The following is a 27032-nucleotide window of genomic DNA, read 5'->3' as shown; positions in this document are numbered from 1 at the left end:
GAACAGAAACAATAAGACTGATTAATTTTTTTTATTCTCATATACCAATCAAAATATTTGGGTTACAGAGAAGCGTTTGAATTCAAATATAACAAAAACCCACATATGCAAAATAGTGTGAGAAAACCTATTTTGGTTTCTAGAACACAGTTAATAGGTAAACAAACAAAACAATTGAAAAACAACTTTTACAAAAATTAAATCTTGAGCCTAAACCAGATGACATTTAAGGACGCAATCTCAAAGCATCGGAGGCGTACTACAAGACAGAGAATCTGTATGCTGAAAGCATTGTGTCATGATGCTTTTCCATTGGCCCATCCTAGCAACAGATTAGGATAAAGAGTCCACAATTATTTGGCAGACCTGTCAGCTGCCCTTCATTTTAGTTTAATGTAAGGTTTTACAGGAATGTCTGTAGTTATTGATAGGAGGGGATGGAGTTGCTCTTGAATGGTTTGATCCATTTCTATCTGGAAGTTCTGTTCTGCACAGAGAACTCTCTTCTAGAGAGCTGCTGTATTACAGAATCATAGAATATCAGCATTGGAAAGGACCTCAGGAGGTCACCTAGTCCAACACTCTGCTCAAAGCAGGGCCAATCCCCAACTAAATCATCCCAGCCAGTGATCTGTCAAGCCTGACCTTTATTGTGTATTACGTATGTTGAGAACATACATTTCTATTATATGTTCCTGGCTAGTATACTAGAACAGCAGCAGCTATAACTAAGACAGAATATGCCCATCACCTTATCTTCATGACATTTATTGAGACCAACTCAAATAACCTTACAAAAATACGGCAAAGAACAGGAGGAGGGGAAAGAGGTGGTGGTGGTACTGATGCATGGTTTTATCGTCCCCTTTCAGAACAGGAGATTACTCACCTGTGCAGTAACTGACATTCTTCGAGAAGAGCGCCCCTGTGGGTGCTCCATTCCAGGTGCTGATGCACCCCTGGGCCTTCGCTTGGAGATTTGTACAGCAGTACCTGCACAGGCCTCACGCGCTGCTGGCGCCTTAACTCCTCAGTTCCTTCTCTACTTTGGCGTTTGGAGAAAAGAGGAGGGTGGGTAGTGGAACATCCGGATGGACCCTGCACAGGTGAGTAGCCTCCTCTTCTTCGAGAGATGTCCCTGTGGGTGCTCCACTCCAGGTGACTGAAAAGCAGTATCTTTAGGATGATAGGGACTTTGGATCTGGTTTTTTTTAAAAAAAAAAAAAAAAAAAAAAAAAAAGTCAGACAGCTTAACTCAGACCATTCCAGTGTCAGTCAAGGGTCCCTGAGTGCTAAACACTATGCCCTTAAAGGTGTGCTCCGAAGCCCAGGTAGCAGTCTTGGAGATGTCTACGAGAGGAATGTAAGAATAAGAATGCAACAGACATTGACACAGATCTGGTAGAGTGTGTCTTAATAGAAGTTGGAGGATGTATCTTCTTTAATTGGTAGCTTAAGTGGATGCAGTCTAATACCCAGTTGAATATTCTGTGGCTGGATATCGATTTGCCCTTAGATCACTCTGCAGTTGAGATAAAAAGTTTTGGGGTCTCCCTCAATGGCCTAGTCCTATCCAGATAAAGTGTGTGCATTGCTGCTTCAAAAGTGTTTGCATGCTGTTTAGGAAAGAAGGTTGGTAGATGGATAGGTTCATTGAAGTGCTAGGACCAATGCATCTTCAGGAGAAATTTGGGATGTGTTGGAGCATGAATTTATCCTTTCAATAAAAATAAAATTAAAAAAAAAGCGCGGGTACAGTGAGTCAGCCATGAGAGCTCCTACGCGTCTGGTGGATGCAATTGCCACTAAGAACGCAGCTTTCATAGATAGGTGTAGTAGAGAGCAGGATGCTAGCAGTTCAAATGGCTTTTCCGTCAAACATGTGAGGACCAAGTGCAAGTCCCATGGTGAGTGACTGGTCTGATGTCTGGGTACAGGGCCTGGATGCCTTTAAGGCATCTTTTTGTGATAGTGTGGGTGAAGGTAGTGGTGTCACTGATCTTCTGGAGAAATGCTGTGATTGCTGCCATGTACCTTATGGAGCTGAAGAAGAGGCCAGATTGTTTGAGCTCCAGAAGATAGTCCAGTATTATTGGAAGAGGTGCAAAAGTAAAAGCTGTTTGCCTGGCAGAACACCATGCCATGAACCTAGACCATTTATGGATATGTGTGGTGTGTATAGATTGTGCCCCGCTGTGTAATAGTACAGTTTGCAGCTGCTCAGAGCAGTCTAGTTCTTCACTGGAGAACCACTGAGGAGCCATGCCTCAAGATGGAGCATTCCTATGTTTGGATGGTATAGATGGCCCCTGCGTTGGGACAATACGTTCGGAGGGGTGGGGGGAAGAAGACTGGTGGACAAGTGGACATCCATGTTAGAAGTGGGTACCATAGCTGTCTAGGCCCATAGGGGCTATCAGTATGATCATGGCCCTCTCCGTTTGTATTTTGTGTAGGAGTGGTATCAGTGGGAATGCGTACAAGTAGGTTGCTGCTCCATCTGATCGTAATGTGTCCCCCATGGAATGTTTTCCCAGACCCACTCTGGAGCAGAATCTGGGGCATTTCTTGTAGTTTCCATGGTCATATTTGGCTAGGAGGGCGGCATAGTTTGCATCCTAAATTGCAGTGTGGAGGATGCATAAACCTTGTGGCCAAGTCCATTCTTTTACTCTTCCTGTCAGAAGGAGTAGACTGGAAATGTTGCTCCTTGTTTCTTTGGTTCGCCGCTTCCACTACCAGCAAGTTTGGTGCTGGATGTGTGAAAAGAAACTGAGCCCTTGGAAGGGACATAGTATTTCCAATCTGCTCTCTTGCAGGTCGGGGGTATAGTGGCTGGGGTTTGCCAGATATTCTTGACCGGATCCATGATAGCTCCGTTGATCCGGAGGGCAATCTTGGACGAGGCCGTAGGTTGCATGATGTCTCCGATACCTCCTCCATAGTGATCTTGAGCTCGCTAGACACCCTTTTAAATAGGTTCTGAAAGTGGGTGAAATCGTCTGCCATTGCTGGCGGTGGCGGCATAATAGCCTCCCCAGAGGAGGAAAATGAGTTATTGTTATTTGGAGAGGTATCAGGTGGCACATCTTTGTGTGCACCACTGCAGGTTCCTCCCATACAGGAATTCCTCGCTTAACATTGTAGTTATGTTCCTGAAAAATGCTACTTTAAGTGGCACCATGTTAAGCAAATCCAATTTCCCCATAAGAATTAATGTACATCAAGGGGGAGAGGGGGGTGTTAGGTTCCAGGAACATTTTTTCACTAGACAAAAAAGACATTTTATATTCACACACACTGTACAAGTTTTAAACAAACAAGTTAATACTATGCACAGCAATGATGATTGTGAAGCTTAGTTGAGGTGATGGAGTCAGAGGGTGGGATATTTCCCAGGGAATGCCTTGCTGCTAAATGATGAACTAGCACTCGGCTGAGCCCTCAAGGGTTAACACATTGTTGTTAATGTAGCCTCACACTCTACAAGGTTGCACAAATGGAGGGAGGACACATAATAGACGCATGGCAGTGGCTGCAAACATACCCTGCAGAAACTGAACGTGATGATGAACCCACGCTGTTCCACTGGAGCACACCACTCCCTCCACTGTCCAAAGTGCCGTGTGTGTGTGTGTGTGTGTGTGTGTGTGTGTGTGTGTGTGTGTGTGTGTGTGTGTGTGTGTGTGTGTGAGAGAGACACACACTCTGTGTATGAGAAACACGCATTGCCCCTTTAAGTACACTGACCCACTCTTAAGTATACTGCCTTTTTAAGTAAATCAGCAAGCTGAGACAGCAGCTACTGCCAGCAAGCTCCCTCCATCCTGAGCCCTGTCGTCGTCCCCCACCACTCTGTACAGGAGCGGGGGGGCAGGAGTGGGGCGAGAGGGACCCCCTGAAATTAGCACCCCTCTTCCCTCCCACCCCCTGCACAGCAAGGAGGAGGTAGAGGGCAGGAGCAGCACACAGCAGTATGGGGAGGGACACCTGAACTGCCCAGCAATTGATAGCCTGCTGCACAGCTGCCTCACAGGGAGCCGATAGGGGGATTGCTGGCCCACCCTGGTTCCAAGCCCCCACCAGCTAGCTCCAACAGGCTGCTCTTCCTGCAAGCAGTAGACAAAGCAGGCAGCTGCCAAACAACGTTATACGGGAGCACTGCGCAACTTTAAACGAGCACATTCTCTAATACGACCAGCAACGTAATAATGAAATAACATTAACCAGGACAACGTTAAGTGAGGCGTTACTGTACATCCATCACAGACGTGTGTGAGGGTTGAAGAGGAGATTTGGTGTCACCTCTATGTGGGCTGTTGTCAACTGGTGTGATGTCCCCTGTAGGGCCCCCATGGGTTCCAATAATGCCATTGTCCGGGGAAGGGCATGGGTGGTCCCATCCAAGGGTGCCCATTCCAGGATGGTAACTCTCTGGCATGTGAGGACCTTGATCTTATTGGTCCGGCATTAGTAGGTGTGTTGAATGTGGAGGAGTACTGTGGTGAAAAAAAACTCCCTCCACTTTTCCATCCTCATTACTAGAAAAGTGAGAGGGGAGGGTATAATTGTCGGTATGGTGCCAACAGTCTCACTGAGACATCAGAACCCAGTAAAGAAGATTCAGGGGTTGGTGAAACAAGCAAACCCCTTTGGTGAAGAAACTGTAGTGCCGATGGGTACTGCGCCGAGTGCAGTGATGGGACTGCAGGGTCAGTTGGTGCTGACTGGTGTGGCAAAATGTGCGTCGTCAGAGGTGGCGAAGAGTAGATGATGAGGCTGTAATAGCGGTTGTGTGCTGCACAGACAAGTGCACCTGGGGTGGCATCGAGTCCTTTATGGTGCCGGGCAGTGCCATGGTAGAAGAGGCAGACAACTTCAAGCCATTGGCCTCAGCACCAGCGTGGTGCATATCAGCGGCAGCTGGAGTATGGACAGCGCCAGAGGTGCCCGGAGCGTCGTATGTGCTGAGCCATGGTATGGTAGGCATGGATGAGAGAGTCCTGCTCAGGGACTGTTTGAAGGTAGTCTTGTTCCTATGAGGTGAGTAAGCTGGCCCCTGTTTTCGCTGATTTTTTGTCCTTAGTGGACTTAGGAGGGCTCTGTCTTGAGGAGGACTCATGTCCTGGATCAGAGGCGGGTCTGAGGGACTTTTCAATCAGAATTAACTTAAGCCTCAGGTCTCTGTCCTTCCGTGCCCTGACTTTCAGCTTGCTACAATGGGCACATTTTTGGGGGACATGGGATTCCCCCAAAGAGCAGACACATTGAGAATGGCCATCAGAGATGGTAATGGCCTCTCTGCACATAGTCATCTCTTAAAGCCTGGGGAGGCAGGCATAACGTAAAGTCTAACTAACCGTAAGGGGAGGCGAGGGGAGGGAAGACTATGGGGACTAAAATACTATGCTAATTATACTAACAAACTATCCGAAAGAGAAGAAATTTTGAGTGGGACCACTGAGCTTCGTCTCAGGCCGGGGAAGGTAGAGAAGGACCTAAGGAGTCAGGGCCACGCAAGCACTATTAAGGCACCCGCAGCGCATAAGGCAGGCGCTGTGCGTACGTAGCCCATTCGGGAACTGCTGTGCAAATCTCTGAGCGAAGGCGCAGGGATGCACCAGCACCTGGAGTGGAGCACCCATGGGGACATGTCTTGAAGAAGAGCAAGCAGTCTATTTGGGGGAAAAAAAAAAAAAAAAACCCAAACCAAAACAAAAACAATAAATAATCCTTGATTCAAATGAGAACAAGATTCTTCATGAAGTACTCCTGGTGGAATTCTGCACCAACAAATTAAAAATTTGGCACATTGTACTTTAAAATTTTGCAAAATTCTGGATATTTTATTTATCAAAATAGTACTATATAACCATGGCAGTTTCATTTACTTCGATAATTTATTTCGAACTACCTGTCAGCAAGTACATCTGTAACAGTACAAAGACACAAAAATTCCTCCAGGAGTACAGAGTTAAAGAAACCCCTACGACAGCCCAGTTCCAGTTTCTCTGCCCCTTCCTCTCTCCCCCCTCCCTGCGAGCCCAGCCAGGGAGTCAGACACTCTCACTCCCTCCAGAGCCCAGTCATGGGCCATTCCCAGCCAGACACTCACACCCCCAATCTCCCCAGAGGCCAGCTGTGGGCCAACCCCCACCCCAGTTTGAGAACCTCTGCTCTAAGGAGCCATTATGCTGAAAACCATTATGCTGCCAAACACTTATTATTCTAAGAATATTAGGAATAATGAGCTGAAAAGAACAGAGGCCCAGTTAAAGTTTGACAAGGTAACTGTTTCGCTTTGTGGCCTTTTGGAATCTTCACTGATTTAATGAGTTAGCCCATGGCCTTGGGCTTGTATGTTTTTACAATTAAGAATTAATGCATTTAGCATCTCATCAGATGCCTTTCCCAATCACCTACAGGGTGTCTCTGCCATTTGTCTAATGTAACACAGCCTGAAACTGTAAGGGACACTCATGGTTCCATTCCCTGTGTTACACTCTCCTCGGCTTGTCTTGAAATGAAACAATGGGTTTGCTATTTCCGAAGAGTATATGGCTGAAACAAATTTGTTAGTCTCTAAGGTGCTACAAGTACTCCTTTTCTTTTTGCGAATACAGACTAACACGGCTGCTACTCTGAAACCTGGCTGAAACAGTTTTCCTTGCTGCTCAGCTAATGGGGTCAGAACAAATCTCCTCTCCTTGTGACTTAGGACATTGCTACACTAGAGAGCTTACAGGGCGCAGTTGTACTGATGCAGCTGCACTGCTGTAAGCTCTCTAGCTTAGCTGCTCTAAGCCAATGGAAGAGAGCTCTCCCATTGACTTAATTAAGCCACCCACTACGATCAGCAGTAGCTATGTCAGCCACGCAGCAGAGGGTGCCAGCCCTATACTCACACGCCCACCCCCATCACTCCTGGTCCCCACTGTGTCCTCCGGCCCCTAGGCTCCAGCCTCAGGCTCACCACCATCCCATCACCCCTGCACCCCTGCTGCCTCCCCCAGCCCCTCATCCACCTACCTCATTGCATCCGGCCCCTGCTGCCTCCCTACCCACCTTCCCATCCAGGTCTTAAATTTCTCCCTTCTGCTTGCCAGGCTGAGTAAGTCTGCTGTGGAAAGTGATATTTGTATGTTTGTTAATACCACTTTTTACTGCTTCCCAGCTAACTAGCAAGTCTGCCATTATGAAAAGTTATATTAAACACACAAATATCACTTTTCACAAAAGCAGACTTGCTAGTTAGTAAGTCTTTTAAAAAGCAACCAAAAAAACAAAAAACAAAAAAAGACAGACGAATATGCAAAACACCTTGTTTGTTTCTATTCTGTTTAGGTCCAGTAAAGAGTAGAAACAACTGGATGTTATTTTTAAGAACTTAAGACCAGCCATACAGGATCAGACCAAAGATCCTTCTAGCCCAGTATCCTCTCTTTTGACAGTGGCCAATGCCCGACGCCCCAAAGGGAGTGAACAGAACAGGTAATCAGCAAGTGATCCATTCCCTGTCGCTCATCCTCAGCTTCTGGCAAACAGAGGCTAGGGACACGATCCCTGCCCATCCGGGCTAACAGCCATTGATGGACCTATCCTCCCTGAATTTAGTTCTTTTTTGAACCCTGTTATAATCTTGGCCTTAACAACATCCTCTGGCAAAGAGCTCCACAGGTTGACTGAGCGTTGTGAAAAAATACTTCCGTTTGTTTTAAACCTTCGGCCTATTAATTTCATTTGGTGACCCCTAGGTTCTTGTGTTATGAGGAGGAGGAGTAAACAACACTCTCATTTACTTTCTCCATACCAGTCATGATTTTATAGATCTCAAATCGTATCCCCCTTAGTCATCTCTCTTCCAAGCTGAAAAGTCCCAGTCCTACTAATCTCTCCTCAAACAGAAGTCATTCCATACCCCTAATCATTTTTGTTGCCCTTTTCTGAACTTTTTCTAATTCCAATACATCTTTTTTGAGATGGGGCGACATCTGCATGGAGTATTCAAGATGTGGGCGTAGCATGGATTTATACAGAAGCTATATGACATTTTCAGTTTTATTATCTATCCCTTTCTTAATGATTCCCAACATTCTGTTCGCTTTTTTGACTGCCGCTGCACATTGAATGGAGAACTATCCACAATGACAATTCTCTCTTTCTTGAGTGGTAATAGCTAAATTGGGCCCCTTCATTTATGTATAGTTGGGATTATGTTTTCCAGTGTGCATTACTTTGCATCTATCAACATTGAATTTCATCTGCCATTTTGTTGCCCAGTCACCAAGTTTTGTGACATCCCTTTGTAACTCTTCTCAGTCTGCTTTGGACTTAACTATCTTGAGTACTTTTGTAGCATCTGCAAATTTGCCATCTCACTGTTTACCCCTTTTTCCAGATCATTTTAGGATTATGTTGAGCAGAACAGGTCCCAGTATAGACCTGTGGGGGACACCACTATATCTCTCTCCATTCTGAAAACTGACCATTTACAGGGTGGATAAAAATCATTTATTAAAAAAAAAATTGAACTTCGATCTTTTTGATAAAGAAAGATGCTTTGAGAAAAAAAAACCTATCTTAATTAAAACTATCTTTGAGATATCCATGTATCTCATCATGGAATAGGGATAAACTCTAATTGTATAGTATAAGACAATATATTAATGTAAGGTTTAAGAAAAGTTTTGTAAATGAGTTCCAATAGTTCATGGATTAGGGACCCAATCTCATGGGGCTCCAGGGGCTTCTGTATAGATTATTTAGGTTAATCTTTCTATCTACCCACTGGGACTCAGTGCTCAGTCTAGAAGATACCATCAGAGATGCTTAGTTTTGCTGTTCTCAAACTGTGGATTTGTCTCTCCAGAGGTAACACGCTTGTTAACAGCAAAAATGTTTTAAAATAAATTATAAAAAGGTGAGAAACAACAGACCTCAACCCTATTGTCCCACTGCAATTTTGTGTACACAAAGTCAATCCCTTACCTCTCTCTAAAAGTGCAAAGTTTCAAAAAGTTCAATGAATAGAAGATTGTTGGGGACGTAATAGGTCTGGACAAGGAGAAGTCTAAATTCCTCCTTAGCTGTAAGGGGTTCAGAAGCTCAACTAACCTGGTTGGAACCTGACTGAAGGAACCAGTAGGGACAAAAGATACTTTCAGAGCTGGGGAGGGGGGAAAAAAGAGGTTTTGTTTTGGGTTCTTTGTTTTCTGTGGCCGTTCGCTCTTGTGACTAAGAGCGACCGGACATCAATCCATGTTCTCCAAATCTTCCTGAACAAGTCTCTCATATTTCAAACTTGTAACAGCCAGGCAAGGCTTTGTTTTCTCAACTTGTGAATTTTCCCTTTGCTAGAGGGAGGTTTATCCCTTTTTTGTTGTAACTTTGAAACTACGGCTAGAGGGGGTTCCTCTGTGCTCTTTGAATTTTCTGCTACTTGATAAGGTTAACTACCAGCCTAAGTTTACAGAGGTGATTCTTTTACCTTTTTCCTCTTTAAATAAAATCCTTCTTTTTTAAGAACCTGACTGATTTTTCCATTGTTCCAAGACCCAGGGGTTTGGGTCTTTGATCATATTATTATTCTCAAGCCTCCCCAGGAAAGGGGGTGTATAGGCTTGGGGGAATATGGGGGGGGGGAGAAATAGGATTCCAAGTGGTCCTTTCCCTGATTGTTTGTTAAATCCCTTGGTGGTGGCAGCAGCGATCCCAAGGCAAGAAGGGAATCTGTGCCTTGAGGAAGTTTTAACCTAAGCTGGTAAGAATAAAGCTTAGGGGGTCTTTCATGCGGGTTTCCACATCTGTACCCCGGAGTTGGGAAGGAACCCTGACACCAGGCCACAATGTCTGGGAAAACATCCGCTGTTCAACACAAAAGGAGGCTTCAACAAGACCAGCTTCATTTGCATCCTAAGAAACAGCAAGGATTTCTCTCTTATGAGGATAGAAACTAGCACATTACATCTCAAAATAAGTGACGCTAGGATCATGGAACTTTTGCCTCTGAATTTGGTGTTCTACCTTTCCTACTAGAGGCAAAGGGGGGGGGGGGGCAAAAAAACCACACATTCATAAACTTCCCTCTCCAATGGATAGGGAGAACATCTCCTCCCAGCATCCTGTGCCAAACACCAAGAGGCTGCTGTTCATTGCTTCAAAAGCTCTCATGAGTACGCTTCATTAGTGAAACATGTAACCATTACTTTCTAATTAAAGAACCACACATTAAGACTTATTACAGCTAGACTGTTTCCAACAGAGAGTAAAATATTGTCATTGCCCAAGCATCAGCTGTCCAAACAATTCAGACCCTCACTGGAATTTGTAGAAGGTAAGTCTCAAAAGGGCAAAAACTACACTGCATATAGAAGGGCCCATGTGAAGGTTCGAAGGTGAGACTAGAACACATGGAATGTGGTGCCTGGCATGCACAGGTGTGAGAGAGTGAGCATCAGAAGAATCCAAATAGAAGGTAAGTGTGTTACGAGAGAAGTGAATTTGACTTAATTGCAGCCATTTTGTGTGTCCAGCCACTGTTAGCTGAAAACCAAATACCACATAGCTAGAAATAATTACTAGGACTCTGACAGGCAAGGCCAAATAGCTGCATGATTGCAGTTTGCTAATCAGAATGGAAGGATGGAATGGAGAGTTAATGTACCATGAGACTGGAAGGGTGTGTGTGAATACCAACCTTGGTTCTGAAGTTTTATTGTTATGACTAGAAATACTTTGCTGGTAAGTCATGAAATTTACTGAAGCTAGGTGAATTGGTGACAAGCTAGGGGTTACTATGGCGACCCTCTAGGAGTCACTATGAGTTATGTGCGATGTTTACGATAGCAATAAAATATTGAGCAGGTTGAGGGAACTTTTCTTTGAAGCAGAGACCGACATCCTCTCCCCAGCAGCTAGACGGAAGGAGGGCTCCCAGAAGCCCAGCTGTTCAGCACTAGAAACCATCTTAGACTTTCTGTAACTATGTTTGCAATGCTCTCAATCTATTGTCTTTACACGTGTATGTGCTTGAAACTCAATTAAGAAGGAACTTTGGGTGAAAGAATTCTTGTTGGTATCAATCATTTATCAGACAAAGCTGTGTCTCCATTGATTTATTCTTGACACAGCCTGGACAAAAACAGGTTAAGTTACCACAGGTTTGGGTTCTGAAAATCTCGAGTAACAAGCAGAGATGATGCCTTTGGAGGTAAAGTCTGAGGAAAGGTGTACCTGGTACACAGAGAGGAAAGCTAAAGAATGACTGCATTTTTAATTAATATTTTATTGTTAAATGCTCGTTTTCTCCCAAATTATGTTTCTAACAGCAGTTCTGAATATTATGGGAGATTTAGAAACAGAACAAAAGGAGAGATGAAGAACTTTAAGCTGAATTTCATTCTTCTTGGCTAAGGAACATTCCACCCCATCAGCCTGGATTACTGGAGTGCGAGAGACAGAAGGGAAAAAGCTACAACTGATTCTAAAAATGGAGCTCCACTGAAATACCAAGTCAGTCACATGATTTCTGGATTCAGCCTCCTTTAAAGTGAAAGCTGTCATTCCATTATTTTATATATTTACTTTTAATGTTGAATACAAGGAAGTAGCCTGATATGTCACAAGACGCTTCTTTGGCTACCCAGTGAGCGGCCCTGCTTAGTTTGTTTTCGTGGTTCCCCCCAGTCAAAACCACACACAATTTGTTTCCTTTTCCACCCCATCTACTTTTAATCCTCAGTTTCCAAACAGAGTAGGACGTAGCACCAGTACAATCAGGAGGAACCTTCCACAGCTTTCTCTCCTCCCCAGCTTACCTTTGAGCTTCCCTTACTTCTGGTTCCTCCGAATTACTAAACCAATTACCTCATTAGCCCAACAACTGTCACTACATGTCAGTAATCCCAACCAGTAACACACTGATTGATTCCCACCGAGCCTGCAGCCTTCTCTGTGATCAGGGTACTACAACTAGAATTGACTCATGTCAGCACAGATATTTTAGTACCTGTGACAGCATACATGGGAGTACAATCTTAGAGTGTGATTTAATGTTGTATTAGGTTACATTAGATTATACAATTTAACATAATTAATATGTCATGAACTGATGTGTTAGTCAATCACTATTTAAAAAAAATATAGACAATGAAAACAAATGTTCAAAGATTTAGGAAGAAGATATTAGTGTGGTTAATCTTGCTCCATGGTCTAGGCTCAGAATATCTAAAAGGGCATCTAAAGCTCCAAGATGCAGACCATGATCGAAAACTGCATACTTCTGGAATAATGGAACTCTCAACAATAACAGTAAAACTTATCTCTGCATGAGAGAACTTTCTCCAGAGACAGGCAGAGACTGGAATTAACTCCAAGAACTATGGACCATCGCTAACTGCACCACTTTCAAGTGCAAGGTGCATTTATTTGACCTTGCACTCTCTAAACAAATAAATAGCAACCTATATATTTAAATACAACAAAAACAAAAAACTTTCCACAAGCTTCTCCCCCTGGTCAGAGGATGAGACACAACCACCACATAATAGGATACTTCATAATACTGCTTAATGTACTACTGCAAGGCGCTTGGATGCTATGGTCATGATTGTGGTATAAGAGCATACACACACACACCCAGCCTAGATTGCTGAGTACCTATTGACATGTTCTGACCCACAACTATGTCAGATACCCAGAAAAGGGTACAACATTCAACAGAGTAAACATTTTATGATTAAGATAGTGATGTGCCAGCAGTTTAGATGTTAATTGCTGTAGTGTGCATTCTACGTTCAGACTGTCGAGAGCTATTTACAGGATGTGGTCTTCTTAACTTGAAGATACCCAGGCTAAGAAAAAGCTGTTCATATTTTTGCAACATTCAGTAGACTATATGGCCAGAAAACTTTTTTTGAATTTTTAGGAGGGGAGGGGGAATTTTAAAGTATCATAAAAAGGACAATTTCTGCAAAGTGTACCCCCCAAAAATACCCCAAAAACTTGCAACTTTAAACTACAAGCAAAAACATCTTAAGATAAAAACTGCTAAAAATAGTTTGTTACAAGAGCTTTTTCAGGTTGACTTATTTTCTTAAACTTTCTATTAATAGAACATAATCACAGCAAAGATTACATTTTGTGATAGAAATCTCAACTAGACAGTATTTTTTAAAAGGTTAAAAGACGTTTCAGTTACTGTATGTGCCCAGGAGTCCATTTGAGGGCTCTCAGTTCCCATTTTCTTTTTTTAAGCATCTCTTTTCTCCTGTTTTGTAAAACAGGGGAACTGACTAGCTAACTGACTATGCAAGGGAGAAAAATTTACTGACTTTACACAGAGTGCTGACAAACACACAAAACCACTTAACTAGAAGATTAGTGTTAAAGAAAAAAATCCTTATCTTTGATGCTACTGTAACAATAATAGTAGACAAAACATTGCCAGCATTTCCACCAGAAAAAACACACAGATGCTGTACGGGAGTGAATCCCTCATATTTATGGCAGTCTGCAGCCTAACTTCTAGTGTTAAATCCATTTTCTTACATGAAACCTTAGTAATAAAACTATCAGTAAGTTGTTTTCTGCAGTGTGGAGTAACTAATGGCAGTTCTGAGTGGAGCCAGCTTCTCTGTCAAATAGGCAGGCTTCTCTTCTGCATGGGAAGTTTCCAACCCCTTAAAATGTCCTACCTCTTCTAAGCCTCCCAGTAGCTGGCCTCCAGCTGACATTTTAAAGTGAAAAGTGTCATGTGCTGCCTTCAGCTTCCACCTAAAAATTGCTTTATACATGCCCAGTGTGATATCCTTGGAGGGTGCCACACAAGAAGTAATAGGTAAATTGTTTTTCCATGGCATGGTTGTCTGCCAGTGCAGACTCTAGGTGAGACTAGTAATGTCCTGGAAAGATGGAGAGAAGAAAAAACAGGACTACCCAGGCTGAAGACACAGCAGAGATTGGGATATAAAAGGATGAACCGTACCCAGCCAAATTAAAGATACCAAATGTAGATAACTTAATTTTAAACAAAGCATTAAACCCTGACTATCAATTATATCAGCTACATAGGGTGGGGCTATGTTGTGAAGGCTAGAAATAAAGACAAGATGTCTATGCTTGATGCAGAGGTGAAGGGAGAGGCACTGAAGGGATTCAAAGAGGGATTTGATGTGGCCAGACCAACAAACCACAAAGAGGACCTGAGCAGAAGTATTTTCAATGGACTTTAAAGGGAATGCTGCAGCAGGACAGGCCAGAAAGGAAGCAGTTGCACTAGTCCAGACATGAAATGGTGAGGGGTCAGATGAGAATTTTAGGCCTCAGTATGGAGGGAAAAGGCCAGATCTGGAGTTGTTGTATAGGAATGCTTAAGTTCTCCCCTGTTAGTAGCAAAGAGTGCTGGAAAAATCTGAAGTAAAGACAGAACCAGGTCAAGAGAGGATACTCGTATGCCTGTGGCAGGCAAGCATGTTTGAACAATCATTTTTTCAAGTTAACTAAAGCTATGAAGTCCTCTCACTCATGGCTACTAAAATTGAATGGAAAGGCTACATCTTGAATTTTTGATATTTCAAACTGGTTCAGCCACTTTAAGTTCAAAACAGGCCACATGTTCTCTCCACACCCTTCCCCAGACCTCTTGGCCTATGTAGTTTTTTTGCATAAACCTTTGGCCCCTCTGTTTGCTCCTGCAAATTTGAAATGATCACCCACCCCAATGTGGATAAAATATTTTAGGATCTGCATCACATGGTCCCTTTTGAGGGTTCCAAAGGAATGGGGGGAAAAACAGAAGGCCGAGTTTCCAGTAGTAGCCACAAAATTTTAGGCATCCACAAATTGACAGCACACATCCTGACCTCAAGAATTTACAATCTAACAAGTCACACATTTATGTACCAGTAGCTGAAAGCCTGTGCTGTCACATGGTGTGGCAGTTGGGCAAAGCAATTCACCATCCATGTAGTCTTCCTCAGACAACCAATGAAACTGTTGCATACATATTAGCTATAGACTAAGAGTGGTGACTAGTTGAGATAACTCTAATATCACAATGGTAATAGACTCTTGACATGACAGATACATGCCCTTATTATAGCTATACACATAAGTACAGTTCACAGAGTCAAAATGGATGGTTTGACTGGGCATTCACCCTATGCCAATCCTGAAAGGATTAAGGAAGCTGAGAAAGGGCCAACTGATGTGATAAGCCACATGAGGTGCTCAGGGATGCAGAAGCAATCCGTTTGGAAGATGAAGCTTTCTGAACACAAAAAGAGCTCTCAAATCATGCTTATAGCCATTTCCATTGCTTCACGCTGATTCAACAGACATTCTAGGCTTCAGAGTATCACACAGTGTGACTATCGTGAAATCTTATTACACAGATTTAAAAAACAAAACAAAAACAGTGAGGCATGTATCTAAGGCATACCAGGAGTTCTAGACTATTGTAGAGATCAGCGGTAACTCACCCAATCACCTCCATTACCATACAACTGTTTTGGATGCAACAATCTCATTGGTTGTATGCGGGAGATTGCACAGATGGAGGATTAGATGGCCTAAGACCCACAGTTCTTCATAACCACCCACACAATACCACAACAATCTCAACCACACACACAGTCCCTCAACAAAGCACACCCCCATTTGCCAACAGTACAAGTCAACACAAATCTCCGAGTGAAACACACACACACACACACACACAAAACCTCATTTATACTTACCACATAAAACCATAAACTTGAGCAGCAAAGCCCTAGGTTATAACTAGTATGATGCATAAATGGCAAATTTTCAGTATGGCACTCTTGGTCTGTGCCTAACAGACCTAAGAGGAAGATGTCAGAATTCAAGAGTGTGTTTGGTATGCAAAAATCACTACTAAGCCTACTTTAGGAAGAAAGCTTCAGAGTCTAGCCTTTAGATTTGAAGGGCTTTCTTCACAGAGTGTGTAACAGAAACAGGTGATGCTTACCCAGCCTTGACCACCATAATGAGAGAAGGATCTACAGGTAGCACCTCCTTTGTAGTGGTCTTGGAGAAAGACAGGAAGACCCAATTCCTTCTTATCTTCCACCTCGTTTATGGGAGTAATGTTACATACCATGAGAGACTAAACAAATGCATTTTTCAGGGGACCTTCTTAGGTAAGACCGTAGGAGAGGAGATGAGGCAGAGAGAAAGGAATCCCCTCTAGAAAGGACAAAAACCATGTCTCTGGATAACACGAGGTGAGGAGCACGGGAGACCACAGATTCTTGGAATGGTACACCTGAAGGCCTTTTTAGGATGATGCAGAGGCAGAGTATCAAACAGCACAGGAAGTACGTACATACGTGCGTGCACATAATCTCCTACATCCTTCCTCCTCTGGCTCTTCCTACAATTCCTCTCGGATACCAAATAAAATCAGCTTTCAGTGCCCAGTCAGAAAAGGCAAGCAGGACTGCAACATGGCAGAGTCAGGCAGTTCAGCTATGCTTCTGGTTAATAGCAGCCGTGCAACATCTCTGCATTCAACTAGTGCAGGGAAACTTGGTGCGTGGAACACAGACAGAACCCACATTGAAGGGTTGGTGCAAAAAGCTATAATGAGGGCAGCTTTTCCATTTTCCTGCAAATAATTCCTAGAGTTTATTCCTATAGTTTCTTCAAGGACTAATCTAAAGCAGACCCAGACCAGATAAAACAAAACATCTCAGCCATGGATGACTGCTGCAGTTCCAGGAAAGGCATGAAGCCAAATGGGGAGCCATCTGGTCAGAGGACCAGGACATAAGGAATCAGAGAAGAATTTTCTTCAGATTGGAAGCACATCCACAGTCTGCTCTGATGGCATAATTGTCATGAACAACAGTTAAAGATGTAGTAGAAATACCAAACCCCCCCTCCCCACACCCCATCACCATCTCAGATACAGGAGGGCTGCATTGCCATCTTCCTACCACTGCTATTCCAGTCCCCATGTTCCACTTGTAATCTATGGAAATACTGATCCCTATGGTCTCTGCCCTGGACAGCCTTCAAATCACTGTGTTACTCTATCTAGGACTAACATGGAGGCACCCACTTCTCCAACTATATCCTCTTTCACACAGCCACGCTACCTGCACTACTTAGACAAAGGAGAAATGTCATTGGGGGGGCCTTGTACTTGCTCTTGGTGAGTTAACTTGCACTGGACATTAAATGTACCTTCATACTTCCATATGCCTCGCCTGAATGGTTGGAAGAATGAACAAGGAGAAGGTGAAAAGAAGAAACTATCAAAGTAAAAAGTTTTCTGTCCACTGGTCACTTCACAGATCTTAAAAAAAAAGTCTAATACATTTCACTTTCAAAGCTACACAAGTTCTGTGGTAAAATGACTAATTGAAAAAATGTTTAAATTACAGCCTCCAAAAACATGTTTTTTCCTGTCAATATAGTTTTAATAGCATCACCTTCCAATTAAGAGAAATCAAAGAATGACTGTTCCTTAATTCAAATACAACTTCACTTTCAAGTATAATGCAAGAATCTTGCCCTGGGCTTGTTTCTCCATTATAATAAAATCATACTATACCCTACTTGGGGATATGGATACTACTTACTGCCTTGACAGCCTGTTAGGAATTGCAGAGTTTCCTGAGCAGAGAGAAATGTCCTTTTCTGCAAATTCATATTTCTAATAACTCTGGATTTTTTGGTTGGGGATTTTTGCACTGAAGAAAAAAAAAGTTTTCCACTTTATACTGTTAAAAGACGACATCTGTTACCAAACACTTTTAATGGCATCACTGTTAAATACATATTCTGCATAAATATTTATCTATGCATCTACGTTGCATATTGATAGATCTACTCTCCACGCAAACATATGTAGACATCAAGTTAGTGTTTCCCTCATAAGTGAAATGTAATTCTAAATGGAACAAACACGGAGATACAGCTTCAAGATAACCACGGAGGTTTCATCAGCCACCCAGAAAATAAAATAAAATAAAAAATAAAATAAAAAATAAAATAAAATGTTACTCTGACGCACCAGGTTATAAAAAAGGAAAAGAAAGCAGGAAGAAAACAGAGAAGACTGCTAAGTGCAAGTCAATAAGTACTAAGTGTTGAAAATGCTGCTTAACAAGTCCTTCATTTAATGCTATTCTTTAGAATTAGGGGAAAGAAATCAGATTTTATTTTTAACATTAAAACACACAGAATACTACTCTGTTTTGCATAGGAATGTACCATTTTTATTCTTTCTACACATGTTGCTTCTTCAATTATTTAACATTTTGGCATCACAGAAGAGAAGTGGGTTCATAATATTGACACTGCACTGTACAGAACCACCAAGAAACCACTCCTTAAACTACGCAATGATCTGCAACAGATATTCAAAGTAAGCTGTATTGTTAAAACTGCACTTTTAAATTGATACTTCAAGAAAACTTCTCATCTAGTAAGTGGATTTTCCACGTAAATCCACATTACCTGAAGACTATTTTAATTTAGTGCAAAATTTGAGGAAACAAGCAATATTTCAGAAAGTAGTAAAGAAGTGATTGGTTACTTATTTTCTATTATTAGTATTTAAGCAATACTTTGTGCACATATTGCAATCTGTCCTCACATATAGGGAGGGGGAGGGGGAATCTCAACTTGAATAAGTTTAAGTTACCTTAGAGTAGCTGCAAGTACTACAAAAACTACAAAGATGCTGCCTGTCAGAGCTTTTGCTCTGGCCCCTGCCACATCTTCCCATGAAAGTCATATTAATCTCTGCAATTACTAATTCCAGCCACATCATTTGGAGTGACAGTTAGAATAGACAAACAAAAAAGCCAAGAGCAAGCATTTCCCTGCTTATCTCCCAGATTCACATGAACCTGAAAGAGAACGAGGACAAAGTAATGACTACTCCATCTGGAGAATATCTGGGAATGGAAAGATACTGGATTACAGGTTAAAAAAAGTCCAAGAATTTCTAGCTAGAACTAGTAGAATGAAAAAGATTCAGCAAGTCAAATCAAATGAATGGAATTATGGGTAGACCCATTGCCCAAAACATCTTTAAGACACATTGCATCTCTAACACAGAATCAAGAAGGAGAAATAAATCTGGTTAGTAGTATGGTGGAAAAGAGCAAACGCTGAACCCAGAATTAATTAAATAGGTTCCCATAAGAGCCACTTCATTGAATCTGGAGAAAAGAGCACCAGACACACAAATTGGGCTTAGCCAAGAGGAAGTGTAGACTAGCAGACACCATCCCCTAAAATGATCCAGAAGGTCAAGGTGTAGAGGAATAAGGAAGGGGGAGAAAAACTCCTTTTCCTTTCAGCAGCCAGGGTGAGAGAAGGAATGCTAGGAATTCAAATTGAATCAAACATCTACCACCCACATGCAATACTAAAAAATGAACCCACCCAAGCAAGATGCAGCACAACACCCTAAAAGGCATCCTAGAGATAAGGAAAGAACACATATGACTAGGATTTTCACCATGATACTGTCCTTGGACCTAGACTATAGGATATCATCACCACAACCTACAGTATGCAATTCTACCTTATAGCCCCATGACAGCAGACACATTTATCCTAGGTAATATTGTTTCAACTTGTTTATCTCAGTCTTGCATAGCAGAGATCATCTGTCATTCTATCTTTTACTATTGCAATTTTCAACATTCCTTCTTAACCGCAAGTTCTTCCTTATCAAAGAAATATAAGGAAAGAATTTGTCCACACGGAGTACCATTTCTGTTAATTTTACATGAGCTCAGTACAAAAATGTAAAGCTAGAAACGAGAAGGTCCATCTTACAAAGGAAACAAATACATTTTAGCGTTCTTACAGCTTCATGACTGATGCTCGGTTATTAAATACTAAGGTGAAAAGCTCTAGAGTCAGGTGCTAAGGAAAGCACTTGGAGAATCTCAGTGAGATATATTATAGCGTGTACACGTACACAAACAGTATGTAGGAAGCAAGTTGTAAGAAATTATGTATATTATATAATATGTTTCAGAGTAGCAGCCATGTTAGTCTGTATCCACAAAAAGAAAAGGAGTACTTGTGGCACCTTAGAGACTAACAAATTTATTTGAGCATAAGCTTTTGTGAGCTACAGCTCATCCGATGAAGTGAGTTGTAGCCCACGAAGGCTTATGCTCAAATAAATGTGTTAGTCTCTAAGGTGCCAAAAGTCCTCCTTTTCTTTTTAAAGAACATGTGTATCAATAAAAGATTTTATGTATCTAGTTTGATGATTATTTCACATACCAATTCAATAATATTTTTGGGAAACCAAAAGAAAAGGTTAATCTTCAACAAAAAAGCCAGCAACTACAACTTAGAGATAAATTAGAACAGAACATGCGCTTTATCTCCTAGTTTCCTCTACATTAATTGATACATACCTCCTGGTCCATATGACTAGCTTTTTATAGCATTAGCATATAGAGGATTAGTCTCCGTTTGCTTTGAAAACTGGTTCCAATGTGGCCTCTTCCCATACATTTGCTTGGTTAGCCATAGTGAGTCACCAGGTGTTCCAGTATTTGCTTTCCCCATGTTCACTTAGCTTTACTCTCACTAAATCTGCTTAATGTTTATCTACTTATGGTCTCTCTCACTTCTGGAGGAAGGGAGGTTAGAAATGTAGTAGAACATAAAAAAGTAATTATTAGTTATATCTGATATGGTTGTGCAAAGTTATTTTTTCTTCAGTTTGTTTAGCACTCTTCAGGTCAGGAAGCAATATGAAGAGCTACAGAAGTCATTTTTTCTGCTGCAATAGGCAGTTTTGGTATTAGAATAATTTGGTGGTTCTCAGAATATATTTTTAACAAAATTATTAGATAATGGTTTCCAGAGGCCTAATATTTTTCTCTCTTTAGACAAAGCAGAAAAAGATACCACTACTTATGGAAATCAACCATTAAGCAGACATGCTGGCTGTGACAGAAAAACTGCATGGTAATACAAAAACTTCCTTTGTGAAGAGACCTATAAAAAGTCCCTTTAAATGTTCATTTAATAAATTTATGGTTACTGTATTTTAGTCCTGGTTTAAAGGGAAACTCCACTGACTTCCAAAAAAGTCATGGGCCAGTTCATCTTCCCAATTTCTACATTAATACCAGCTTCTATATCCCTGGTTTCCACCAATAAATATTTAACATTCAGCGATAGATATTTTTAGTCCACCTAAGTTTTCAGTTTGTTTTTTTTTGTTTGTTTTTTAAAGGCACCTACAATAAGGGTGGCCTACTGTGTGCCTTCAAGTCAATGGTCATTACAGGATACTCAGTACTTTTTAAAGTCAGTTCACCATTTGTTTAGGAGCCTAAACAGGGATTTTGAATCTTAATAAAAAAACCATTTTTAAAAAAATCTTGATCATAATGTTTTCAGTCACAAGCAGCAGAATTTAAATAATATTAGTATGTTTAGTTTTTCTACAATACCAAAACATGTTATTCATTAGGTGAGATGATCTGAAACAGAATCAGTTACCTAGATGCCTGTGCAGCCAGGATCACATGTCTACCCCTCCTTTTTGCGTATAAGTAGTGAAGTCGAGGGAGAGAACGAATTATGGGAAAAAGAATTTGCAGCAGCCTTCAGTTCTGCCCTCGCCTGCTCGTAACTGGAAGTGAAAGACACATTGACATGTCTGTACAAGGGTTTAGATATTTAATGTTACCTAAGATTTCAGAGTAGCAGCCATGTTAGTCTGTATTCGCAAAAAGAAAAAGGAGTACTTGTGGCACCTTGGAGACTAACAAATTTATTTGAGCATAAGCTTTCGTGAGCTACAGCTCACTTCATCGATGCATTTGGTGGAAAAAACAGAGGGGAGATTGATATACACACACACACAGAACATGAAACAATGGGTTTATCATACACACTGTAAGGAGAGTGATCGCTTAAGATAAGCCATCACCAGCAGCGGGGGGGAGGGGGGGGGGGAAACCTTGCATGGTAACAAGCAAGGTAGGCTATTTCCAGCAGTTAACAAGAATATCTGAGGAACAGTGGGGGTGGGGTGGGGGGGGGAGAAATAACATGGAGAAATAGTTTTACTTTATGTAATGACTCATCCATTCCCAGTCTCTATTCAAGCCTATGTTAATTGTGTCCAGTTTGCAAATTAATTCCAATTCAGCAGTCTCTCGTTGCAGTCTGTTTTTGAAGCTTTTTTGTTGAAGGATAGCTACTCTTAGGTCTGTAATCGAGTGACCAGAGAGATTGAAGTGTTCTCCAACTGGTTTTTGGATGTTATAATTCTTGACGTCTGATTTGTGCCCATTCATTCTTTTACGTAGAGACTGTCCAGTTTGGCCAATGTACATGGCAGAGGGGCATTGCTGGCACATGATGGCATATATCATATTGGTAGATGCGCAGGTGAACGAGCCTCTGATAGTGTGGCTGATGTGATTAGGCCCTATGATGGTATCCCCTGAATAGATATGTGGACAGAGTTGGCAACGGGCTTTGTTGCAAGGATAGGTTCCTGGGTTAGTGGTTCTGTTGTGTGGTGTGTGGTTGCTGGTGAGTATTTGCTTCAGATTGGGGGGCTGTCTGTAAGCAAGGACTGGTCTGTCTCCCAAGATCTGTGAGAGTGATGGGTCGTCCTTCAGGATAGGTTGTAGATCCTTGATGATGCGTTGGAGAGGTTTTAGTTGGGGGCTGAAGGTGATGGCTAGTGGCGTTCTGTTATTTTCTTTGTTGGGCCTGTCCTGTAGTAGGTGACTTCTGGGTACTCTTCTGGCTCTGTCAATCTGTTTCTTCACTTCAGCAGGTGGCTACTGTAGTTGTAGGAATGCATGATAGAGATCTTGTAGGTGTTTGTCTCTGTCTGAGGGGTTGGACCAAATGCAGTTGTATCGTAGAGCTTGGCTGTAGACAATGGATCGTGTGGTATGATCTGGATGAAAGCTAGAGGCATGTAGGTAGGAATAGCAGTCAGTAGGTTTCCGATATAGGGTGGTGTTTATGGGACCATGGCTTATTAGCCATGTAGTGTCCAGGAAGTGGATCTCTTGTGTGGACTGGTCCCGGCTCAGGTAGATGGTGGGATGGAAATTGTTGAAATCATGGTGGAATTCCTCAAGGGCTTCTTTTCCATGGGTCCAGATGATGATGATGTCATCAATGTAGCGCAAGTAGAGTAGGGGCATTAGGAGACGAGAGCTGAGGAAGCGTTGTTCTAAGTCAGCCATAAAAATGTTGGCATACTGTGGGGCCCCATTGCAGTGCCGCTGATTTGAAGGTATACATTGTCACCAAATGTGAAATAGTTATGGGTCAGGACAAAGTCACAAAGTTCAGCCACCAGGTTAGCGGTGACATTATCGGGGATACTGTTCCTGACGGCTTGTAGCCCATCTTTGTGTGGAATGTTGGTGTAGAGGGCTTCTACATCCATAGTGGCTAGGATGGTGTTTTTAGGAAGATCACCAATGGACTGTAGTTTCCTCAGGAAGTCAGTGGTGTCTCGAAGATAGCTGGGAGTGCTGGTAACGTAGGGCCTGAGGAGGGAGTCTACATAGCCAGACAATCCTGCTGTCAGGGTGCCAATGCCTCAGATGATGGGGCGTCCAGGATTTCCAGGTTTATGGATCTTGGGTAGCAGATAGAATACCCCAGGCCTGGGTACTAGGGGTGTGTCTGTGCGGATTTGTTCTTGTGCTTTTTCAGGGAGTTTCTTGAGCAAATGCTGTAGTTTCTTTTGGTAACTCTCTGTTACCTAAGTTTCAGATATCCATCTCCACTACCATTCTTTGTCAGAAATCTAAAATTAAGATTTGTTTCAATTCTATTTCTATAGTACTCCAACTACCATTACTTTTATTCTATTCTGTGCAGGGCTTGTGTAATTTAGCTAGATATCTTCTACCCAAAAGCAAATACAAATATACTCCAGTGAGAAACCCAACTCCCACTTACCAAAAAGAGGGGAAGAGTGCTGGGATTCCATTCAGGATGTAATTTTGGGGCTTCAACTTTCATAGTCTCTAGGTAGGAGATGTCTAATTAATTTTAAGTCTGCTCCACAACTTCTCTCAGACTGCTGAGCAAGCAATGGTCTAGAAAACGGGAAAGGTACCATAACAGCAATCAACTGGAGAGAATAAACAGGGCAATGCGGGCGGGCATAGGAGCAGAGAGATTGGCAGACTCAGAATCAAGCAGTAAACTAAACCAATTTATGGTATGCTCTGTTTCATACAATTTCTATTTTAAAAAATTATTTTCATTGAAAATCCTCTGCAAAGGAAGTCAGTAGTATCTGCAGGTTCTTACAGGGTTAAACATTTCATATAAGGGGTCCAATCTCAGCACTGTTGAATCACATTGGTAAATATCTACTTGTGTGATGAGTCCAACTGAAGCCAATGTTTAAATAGGTGTTCACTAGTGAGAGCAAAAATTGATCAACCCCAAGGAATTTACTTGGTAGTTTTTGTCCGATACTTAGCCAAAGTTTTTCACAAAAAGAAAAGGAGTACCCGTGGCACCTTAGAGACTAACAAATTTATTAGAGCATAAGCTTTCGTGAGCTACAGCTCACTTCATCGGATGCATTTGGTGGAAAAAGCAGAGGAGAGAGAGAGAGAGAGAGAGAGAGAGAGAGAGAGAGAGAGAGATATATATATATATATATATATATATACACACACACACACACACACACACACACACACACACACACACACACACACAGAGAGAACATGAAACAATGGGTTTATCATACACACTGTAAGGAGAGTGATCACTTAAGATAAGCCATCACCAGCAGAAGGGGGGGGAAAGGAGGAAAACCTGTCATGGTGACAAGCAAGGTAGGCTAATGCCAGCAGTTAACAAGAATATCAGAGGAACAGTGGGGGGTGGGGTGGGAGGGAGAAATACCATGGGGAAATAGTTTTCCTTTGTGTAATGACTCATCCATTCCCAGTCTCTATTCAAGCCTAAGTTAATTGTATCCAGTTTGCAAATTAATTCCAATTCAGCAGTCTCTCGTTGGAGTCTGTTTTTGAAGCTTTTTTGTTGAAGGATAGCCACTCTCAGGTCTGTGATCGAGTGACCAGAGAGGTTGAAGTGTTCTCCAACTGGTTTTTGAATGTTATAATTCTTGACGTTTGATTTGTGTCCATTCATTCTTTTACGTAGAGACTGTCCAGTTTCCGATGAAGTGAGCTGTAGCTCACGAAAGCTTATGCTCTAATAAATTTGTTAGTCTCTAAGGTGCCACAAGTAATCCTTTTCTTTTTGCGAATACAGACTAACACGGCTGCTACTCTGAAACCTGTCATTATGCAAGGCACTGAATTTAGCCGTATAGAGTGGAAATCTGTCAACTTCATGAAAAAACTCGTACAGATACAGACAAACATCATCTTCCTCTCCAAATGCAAACAGATGGACATCATACCGAAAGGACTGAAGGTAAAAAATCCATTACAATCTACATACCACACAGACTATGCTGACAGCTTGTGCCATACACTCTCAAAGAAACTGCGGAGCCACCTGATCAACATCCTCTACAGCAAACAGGGAAAGATTAAGAATGAGCTCTCAAAACTGGATACTCTCATAAAGAACCAACCTTCCACACAAACTTCCTCGTGGCTGGACTTTACAAAAACTAGACAAGCCATTTACAAAACACACTTTGCTTCTCTACAATAGAAAAAGGACACTAAGCTATCTAAACTACTATATGCCACAAGGGGCCACAACAATGGTTCCTGTAACCCACCCAGCAATATTGTTAATCTATCCAACTATACTCTTAGCCCAGCAGAAGAATCTGTCCTATCTCGGGGCCCCTCCTTTTGCCCCTCCACCCCCACGAACATGATACAGTTCTGTGGTGACCTAGAATCCTATTTTCGACGTCTCAGACTCAAGGAATATTTCCAACACACCTCTGACCAACATATTAACCCACAGAGACCTTCCTGCCAACACTACAAAAAGAAGGATTCTGGGTGGACTCCTCCTGAAGGTCCAAACAGCAGCCTGGATTTCTACATAGACTGCTTCCGCCGACGTGCACGAGCTGAAATTGTGGAAAAGCAGCATCGCTTACCCCATAACCTCAGCCATGCAGAACACAGTGCCATCCACAGCCTCAGAAACAACTCTGACATCATAATCAAAAAGGCTGACAAAGGAGGTGCTGTCGTCATCGTGAATAGGTCAGAGTATGAACAAGAGGCTACTAGGCAGCTCTCCAACACCACTTTCTACAAGCCATTACCCTCTGATCCCACTGAGAGTTACCAAAAGAAACTACAGCATTTGCTCAAGAAACTCCCTGAAAAAGCACAAGAACAAATCCGCACAGACACACCCCTGGAGCCCCGACCTGGGGTATTCTATCTGCTACCCAAGATCCATAAACCTGGAAATTCTGGATGCCCCATCATCTCAGGCATTGGCACCCTGACAGCAGGATTGTCTGGCTATGTAGACTCCCTCCTCAGGCCCTACGTTACCAGCACTCCCAGCTATCTTCGAGACACCACTGACTTCCTGAGGAAACTACAGTCCATTGGTGATCTTCCTAAAAACACCATCCTAGCCACTATGGATGTAGAAGCCCTCTACACCAACTTTCCACACAAAGATGGGCTACAAGCCGTCAGGAACAGTATCCCTGATACTGTCACGGCTAACCTGGTGGCTGAACTTTGTGACTTTGTCCTCACCCATAACTATTTCACATTTGGTGACAATGTACACCTTCAAATCAGCGGCACTGCGATGGGTACCCGCATGGCCCCACAGTATGCTAACATTTTTATGGCTGACTTAGAACAACGCTTCCTCAGCTCTCGTCCCCTAATGCCCCTACTCTACTTGCGCTACATTGATGACATCTTCATCATCTCGACCCACGGAAAAGAAGCTCTTGAGGAATTCCACCATGATTTCAACAATTTCCATCCCACCATCAACCTCAGCCTGGACCAGTCCACGCAAGAGATCCACTTCCTGGACACTACGGT

At 42.3% G+C, this 27032-nt stretch overlaps 1 protein-coding gene across 22 annotated transcripts in view; it reads right to left on the bottom strand.

Annotated features, from left to right (window-relative positions):
- ERBIN (erbb2 interacting protein) overlaps positions 1-27032 on the bottom strand; it is a 214643-nt gene that overhangs the window by 174738 nt on the left and 12873 nt on the right. For 2 of the 22 annotated variants that reach the window (XM_043514175.1, XM_043514186.1), the window contains exon 1: positions 890-1207. The exons of 19 other annotated variants lie outside the window; for them this stretch is intronic. The gene's annotated coding sequence lies outside the window, so the exon portion shown is untranslated. Of the gene's footprint in view, positions 1-889; positions 1208-27032 lie in introns of those variants that run through there. One more of the 22 variants, XM_043514180.1, reaches the window with a different exon arrangement.

The sequence above is a fragment of the Dermochelys coriacea genome, chromosome 5 (genome assembly GCF_009764565.3).
Source record: "Dermochelys coriacea isolate rDerCor1 chromosome 5, rDerCor1.pri.v4, whole genome shotgun sequence".
Classification (NCBI taxonomy): domain Eukaryota; kingdom Metazoa; phylum Chordata; order Testudines; family Dermochelyidae; genus Dermochelys; species Dermochelys coriacea.
Note: the sequence above shows the minus strand (reverse complement) of the source record. Positions and strands in the feature narration are given on the sequence as shown.